Consider the following 8,504-nt stretch of genomic DNA (forward strand, 5'->3'; position numbering starts at 1 on the left):
AATACATAAAAACATAAAAACAAGTGAGATGGCTATCGATGGATAGATAATCAGTGAGAGAGGAAGCCGAAGAACAGGCAAGAGGAAGGAAAGGCTAGAGAAGCAAGAGAACAGGAGAATAGCAGAAGCTCAACAAGCTTGTGAGTAGAGAACAACAGCAGAACAGTTTATATCAAGGTTGGGTTGGAGCCTCAGAATTGAACAGGACTGAAGTCATTGGGGGTAGGTGCTCCTAGGTGCAAAACCAATGCAAAACAGAGTTGGTGCTCTGGAGGTTGGAGCCTCACTAGAGTCCAAGTTGGAGCTTGGCAACCATTCACAATCCGATATATACTTATATTGTATTTATTTCATCGCACTGTCTTGAGTTTTTAATAAAAGCATTAATTCCAGCTATTGATTTCTGTGTTCTGTGTATACATATACATATTTATATATGCTTTTGGCAATCACTAGAACAATTAAAAAGTAAGAAACACTGATTCACCCCCCCCAGTGTTTTCAACAGGAGCATCATCTAAAGCGCTTGACACTAGATATTCCAGAGACTGACATAGATGATATTCCACTTAGGTTACAGAGATATGTGATTGGGGTCCCAGGACCTTTTAGGAGGTTCCTATGTAGGGTGGCCCGAGCAGTGGTTTCTTATCGTGATCATCGCCAGGGATAGGATGATCGATTTTGTAGACTCATGACATTTTTGACTTTTTGTATTATCATTTTTTCCGATCATAAGGTGTTTTTCAACCTATGATCAAAGACGATGTATATTTTGAAACACTACTTCTATGCTATGATATATCATTATTACCGGCTATCTCGTGTAACATGTTATCGAATGTTATTAAATTTACTGTTTTGATTATTGCAAATGTCTATTTATCATACTAGAAGCAACTGCGTCTACTAATGTATTTAAATGTCTTGGAATATGTTGATATTCAATGTAGTCAAATTTACGTTCCAAGAGACGAACTCTCAAAAATAACTTTAATAACACTAGATTTCTAATGGCATAAACCATGTTAAGCTGTAATAAAATGAGTTCAGAATCCAACCTAACAATCAAACTCTGAATCCCAAATGAGATGGATTCAGATAATAACTCAATCACTGCACTATACTCTGCAATGTTATTCGTTGTTTGACCGAGGCTTACCTCATGCATAGATACTAACTCATCAGAGGGTGAATAGATAACCCAAGCTGCGAAAGAAATGTTTCGTGTATTACGACAAGCACCATCAACAAAACCAATGTATGTTTGAAGAGACATCGACATCTGCAATGTCAAGAGTAAATTCAAGATAAGCAGGAATAATGATAAGAGCACTCTCTAAACTAGGCACAATTTTCTAATCTAAAACACATCAGCCGTAAAGAAACTAATCTAACAAAAAATCTCCACCCAGAATTTAAGCATAATATCTCTTCAGATAAAGTCCATTTCTGGGTTTACCCAAAGAGACACCGTCAAAATCTATTAATTCATAAGCCCCTTTTGCCAGCTTTCGCTTAACAATGTAAGGACCATGCCGCATAAGAACAAATTTTCCAACCCCTAGCTTATCGTTTGCTTGATCGTATAGTAAAACCAGGTCTCCTTCTGAAAAATTACGAGGTGTAACATTTTTGTCGTACTGAGCTTTTATTCATTTCGCATGAGTTTCATTTGCTATTGCAGCAATGCGTCGATTCTCATCTAGATAAGCTAAGTACAAAAAACGTTTCTCTTCTTCAGAAGTAGCTGAGAGTAATTCCATGGCTAATTGTAATGACGGAATTTCGCATTCAATAGGTAACACTACTTCCAAACCATAGACCAGTTGAAAAGGAGTGAAACCAGTCGATGTTTTCACTGAGGTCCGATATGCCCAAAGTGTTGAAAATAACATGGTATGCCAATTCAACTTATGAATACCAATGATTCTTTTGATCATAGTGACTAAAACTTTATTGATAGCTTCAACCAGACCATTAGCCTAAGGGTGATATGGAGTAGAACTATCGTGGCGCAGGCCAAGTTGATCTTTCAGTTCAGTTATCATGATGTTTCGAAAGTGACTTCCATGATCAGTAATAATAGCTTGAGGAACACAAAATCTAGCAATTATATGATTGAATACGAAAGTTGTAGCAGTCTTGTCGTCTGCCGAAAATGTAGGCATCGCCTCGGCCCATTTAGTAAAATAATCTACCGCTAAGATAATATACGCATGCCCCTCGGCTGAGTGAGGGTTACATGTAATAAAGTCAATACCCCACTTTGCGAAAGGACCGACAGTAATTATAGGGTGAAGACGAGCGGGTGGAGCGCGCATTTTACGATCGAAGATTTGGCAATTGTGGTATTTCCGAACTGCATAGATACAATCTTTGAATAAGGATGGCTAGAAATAACCAGCGCGCAATATCTTTTGGGTTATGGCGTACCCAAACATATGACCGCCACATGCTCTAGAGTGACAGTCATTCAGAACCTTTTCAGCTTCTTCATGAGTTAAACAACGTCGGAAAACAGAATCCGCTCCACGACGATAAAGTGCATCACCAATAATATTGTATTGTTGGGATTGGAAACATATTTTCCGTCGCTGAGGTCATGAGATTTCAAGCCGAAAAGATTGGTTTAGAGATAAACAATAATATCTCCATACCATGGATCAAGAGTACTGATAAGAAATAAGGATTCATCTGCAATGGGTTCTTCCGCCACAGTTTCAGTATCAGTACGCGGGAAATCACACATCAGTTCGACAAAAACCAAAGATTTCTTTGCCTTGAATTTTTCAAATTCCAAGTCAAATTCCTTCAGGGTAACTATCCATTTGGAATACTTGCCCCCTAGAAATTGTTTGGTCAAGATATATATCATAGGGTTACAGTCAGAAATTACCGTGGTTTTGCATAGTAAGATGTAGTGACGAAATCTTTGGATAGCTTGAACAGCTGCCAAGGCCAATTTCTCCACATGTGAATATTTAAGCTCAGTCGGATGTAGAGTTCGACCAAGATAGTAAATCACATGTTCATTGTTGAATTCATCTTCCTGAACTAAAACCATCCCAATGGTGGAATGAGAAGCGGCGAGGTACAAAAAGTAATCCTGGTTGTAATTGGGAGAATGCAGTAACGATGCATGGGTCAACGCGTGTTTGAGTGCATTAAAAGATCGATCAGCGATCTCATCCCAAATAAGCAAGAATAATATTGATATTGAAAGTGATTCCTCATGGACCACATTCATTGGATCAGTTTCGGTTGAATAAGAATCAAAAAACGACTGTACAGCTTGATATGCAATTTCAAAGGGACTCAGAGGCATCGCGCCACCAAATGAATCCACCTCATAATCGGAAGGTACGATCCAAGGATCATCAAAAGTAACAGTGTTCAATGAAATCATATGAATAGTTGCAATAGAAGGCGATACGTTAGGAGGAGGGAAGGAAAAAAGTTCCCAGTAAACCAGAATCTTTAATCAAACCTACGCCAACATCCTTGTAAGGGATAGTCGTTTTACCGATGTGCTGGATACTATCTATAGAGGCTGGGTCGGATGAAAAATAAGTCAGTTGGTCTATCGTAACGATCTTTCCGTTAAGAGGAAACTTGATAAGCCAAAAAATCAATGAAACAATAGCAGTCATAGCATAAGACCAACTGCGACCCAAGAGAAGGTTGTAATCTAGAGGGGCATCAACCACTTCCACATTTAGATTTACGGTTTTGCCTTCGACCCCTATAGGTAAATCCTGCAAAATGCCAAAAGGATGGAACCCTCGGCCATCAAAAGCCTTTAGAAATGTCGGAGACTGATTAAGTGTGGGAGAACCAAGCGATTTCTAACACCGGATCGGCATAATACACGTAAAAGCCCTTTCATCAATCACAGTCCGAAAGCAAGGTCTGTTTTTTATTAAAATTGGAATCTGGAAAGCCATTTGATGAGGGAGGCAGGGTGTACTATTCTCTAAATCGAAGATTATTAGGTTCGAATCTTGAATATTGACAGCTCCTATAGCAGACAATAGTAATTTACGTTGTGCTGGGCACGATTGCAGCACTTCCAAAGCCAACATTGCTGAAGGAAAAATAGCTAAGTCTTCAACAATGTTATAATTTTGAGCAGCTCTCGCATGTGGACTAAAAGCTGACTTCCAAAGTATACCTTTAGCAGGCGGTTTGATTACTAATTCAGGGTTGGGTTTCTCGATCTGTAGTGGACCGCAACCAGAAGGTGGTGTAGTTGATGTGTTTGAATTAGAAGATTCTGCTTCTTTACCACCAACAGGATTTTTACTACCATAATTTTGCAATCGCGTCGCAATCCCGACATGAGACATCATCATGATGGGTTCTTCTTAGGCATTCAAGGAAGAACCAATCATCTTACTATCTTGAGTAGGAAAAGGATCCTTCAAGACAATAGGTGTTTGAGAACCTTTAACGATTTTCGAAACCTCTACTCAATGTAGATAGTCTTTGGTAAAATGATCCTCGTTGCAAATGAAACAAGGATAATGAGGTTTCCGTTTTTCATCACCAGATTCATTTTTATCTATTTTATCTTTTGAATTTTGTTTGTTTTTCTTCTTCCTTTTCTTTTTACTACCCGATTTTGATTTGGCTGTAGATGACTCTATAACATGGATGTCGGAAAAAATTTCAGCGAAAGATTCTCCTGTCGGGGAATGAGGTAAAGTTATTATAGGAGAAGAATTCTTTGAAGATTTCTTCTTACTGTTAGTACTAATTAAACCAATCATACCGTCAGTGGCATGAGACCCTGAAGGAGCTGCAATTATTTGACCGTGTTTTGGAAGATCAGGAATTTTTTCATTTAAAGTACCTGACTGCGTATAGACGAGGTCAAGGTACTGAGCTTGAGCAATGACTTGCTCTTCAGTAACAACTCCTCCCTTAGCTACATGTTCAGTGATTTTGGGTAACAATGATTTAATGAACCATTCTACTAAAATTTGATCCGGAATGAAAACTTTCACTAAACGCCTTCTACGTCGCTATTCATGAATATGATCAGAAATATATGTGGACATGGATTGTTTGAGTGAAGTTAACAGTTCCATGCCATTGTCATATCTGACAGGCAACTGAAAATGAGTTAAGAAAGCAGTGGCCAACTGATTGAAATTATAAAAAGAAGCTCGGGGTAACTCAATGTACCATTTGGCGGCAAGACCAATGAGAATTCGTTGAAAAAGAAGCAATCGAATTGAATCATCAATGATGGAATTAGATGCACACCAGAGGTGATAAGTCATAACATGATTTGATGGATCCTCTCCTGACTTACCCTCGAATTTCAGGATATCACTAGGCAACTTATTAGGCATTGGCGGCCAATACAAAAGATAGTAAATCGGATCGTTCGTAAGGTGCAACAAATCAGGTAAATCCAAAGTTGCAATAAATGGTCACTGACAGTTAGGGTTGCGAAAACCTTGAGTAACGAGACTAGCTCCAGGAGGAGGATATTCAGGATAACCTGTAATCCGATTTTCATTAGGAATGTTATAACCTCCTGGAAAACCAGGATTAACCGGACCAAACTGGGGTTGTTGAGGCTGTTGATAAGTATAGCCAGGATACGATTGATACTGATAAACTAGATTTTGTACTGTAGGACCGAACTGATACTGTCCCTGGTACGGTTGATATGTGAATTGTGGTTGACTTGTGGCAATTGTAGCAATCGTACTAGCTTGTCCTGCAGGCATCTGGACCGAAGTCTGAACCGTAGTTTATGACTGTGGCACAGAGACTTGAGGAATTTTCACTGATGCAGGGGTAGTAGAAACCGGAGCTGTTGATACTCCAGAAACGGGTGTTGTAGGTTAAACAGAAGTTGCAGTAGTTGCAGTAGTTTGAGGCGGAGTTCGAGGTGAGCTAGGCCCAGGCTGCTGAACTGTACCAGATGTAGGGATTTGAATAGTAGGTTGGACAGGTTGTTGGGTTGCACCAGAAACCAAAGGCTATCCAGGTTGATTAAGTCACTGCACATTAGGCAGCATTGTCTATTGAGTTTGAGACGGATCCCACACCATGTTCATTCCAGAGTACGGACCCACAAAAGGTTGTGCATGTGGAGGACCATAACCTGATTGAACGTAGGGCTGATAATTAATCGGTACATTTCCAGCTCCTTGAAAAATGATTAACCAGAAGGTGGTTGGAAAAATTGAGTTGGGTACTGACCTTGAGGTTGATAACCTTGAGGCACGTACTGAAACTGGGGTTGACCTTGAGGTATGTACTAAAACTAGGGTTGACCTTGAGGTATGTACTGAGTCTGAGGTTGTCCTTGGGGTATGTACTATCCTGAAGGTTGACCTTGGGGTATGTACTGTCATGAAGGTTGATAAACTTGAGGTAGCCCTTCAGGCGGTAACTGAATACCTTTGGGTTGCCCCCTACGCGGTAACTGACTACCTTGGGGTTGCCCCCCAGGCGGTAATTGACTACCTTGAGGTTTACCCCGAGGCGGTAACTGACTACCTTGAGGTTGAGGATTTGGCATACTACCAGACATCATAAGGATTTGTTCTATGTTCAACGCTTGAGTTCCATTACTTCCAGATGATAACACTTGTTCAAACGGTCGAGGAAATGCTCCTGAAAAAGTATTAGAGAGTGACTGGTACCCCGAAGAAACAGAAGGACCATCGGATAAAAATGCTTTCGGTGTTTGGGAAAACATAGATGACTGTCTTGACATGATCGATGAAGGATAATAACCTCATGGTGTAGGATGAAAAGGAATTCGAGGTGGTGAAAAACTAAGACCCGGGTATTCTAAAAAAAAATTCAATGATACATACCAAGCGTCACTCCTAAAAGGACTGTAGAATATTGATTCATGCTCCTAAGATTTAAAATCTGTTGGTTTTCGGGAAGAGTTATGTATTCATCTGGACTAACAAGTTCTTCAATAGAAATAAGGCCAGAAGGAAGATTTTGAGTAATGATATTTCTTACCCTAGGTGAACAAGAACCACTAGAAGTTGGAGAAGCAAATCCTGAAGTTGGAGTAACAACAGGTTCAGTGTCAGGCTCAGAAATTCCAGGTTCTTCAACTAATTCACTGGAAGGAGAAATACTACCAGTAACTTTGGAAAATTAAATTGGCTCTTGAATATACTTTGTTGTTTATATTTGATAATCAGGATGAACAATTAAATATGATTCTCTGGCTTTTGGTAATCCAACTCTATTTTCACTAGGTGATACAAGAGCTCATAGCCCTTCAAGCTGACTTGGTGTATACTCAGGAGGGGTCCCCTGAAGTCTATGAGATTGTATGGGTAATTCGGCCACGATTAAATTAATTAATCACACTCAAACAAAGAAAATTTCAATAAAAACACCTAAAGTCTCTGAAGAACAAACAATTGAATCACACGCCTAAAAAATCTAAGAGTTCAAACCACACACAAACAGTAACTTCTCGTACTAAAAACACTAGTTGGTGATGAAATCCAACTTAGCAGAAGTTTAATACAGAAAGGGCGGTTGGAACAATTACCCTGACAACCTGCTTAATGAAATAGACTGGCACAAGTTTCTTCACAAAACCATCTCGAGTGAAGAGAACCCCCGAAAGAGTCCAAGTGATTCTAGTCGACGTCTGCTCCAGGTACAGCAAAATCCTTCCTTCACCGTCACCTTAGGAAATAATCTTAAGTTTGTGGACACTAAGATTACCAACATCAACAAATACAATTGGGGGAACAGTCTACGATCCGATCTACGTGCAAGGGCACAGTAACAAAGCTCAATCCCCTTGAAGGCTCCTTGACATGGTCAATTCAAGGTTTACCAACAAGTGACCCCAGGCTCCTCGACAATGGTTAATCTGAGGTTTGTCGTTTATAATACGCGCAAATCTTCTATCTTTCCCAATGAAACAGAATTGATTGTCTCAAAGGTTTGGACATGATCTCGTGATTGACTCCTTTAAGAGAAGCTTCCCAAAATGTATCAATTACAATTAGATTTATTTCCTACCGCAAGATGTAGCTACTTGTTTGTTTTAACTATCTTGGAGAGTTAATTATTCCCTACTCCAAGATACTAGCCTAAGCTATATTGGTGATAAGAGCCCTAGAAATAGAAAAGATTACTAGATCAATTTTAATTAAGCATTGCTTTTATGGGTTGTTCTTTAAGTCAATAGGTATGGAAATAAAACTTTGATGGTGTGAAGACTCGACTCCAAAAACACTAAAAAATGCACCTAAAATGATAAGCAATTCGTTTCTCTTTCAATGAAATTCTAGCTAAAAGAAAGAGTTCGAGAATGCAATTCTTTAAGAAACAATTCTTTCTTTCAACATGGAAATGGAAAGAAAATATTTTTGTCATTTTCAATAAGAACTCAAAACGAGACTAATAATTAATACTCACAATAAATCCCTTTCCCTTTTCAAAACTTGAAACTACCAAAAAACAATTTGATTCAAAAGAGATCTACAAGTTCT

Source organism: Pinus tabuliformis, chromosome 7, assembly GCF_031772625.1.
Source record: "Pinus tabuliformis cultivar Carrire ecotype Pingquan chromosome 7, CPIR1, whole genome shotgun sequence".
Taxonomy (NCBI): Eukaryota; Viridiplantae; Streptophyta; class Pinopsida; order Pinales; family Pinaceae; genus Pinus; species Pinus tabuliformis.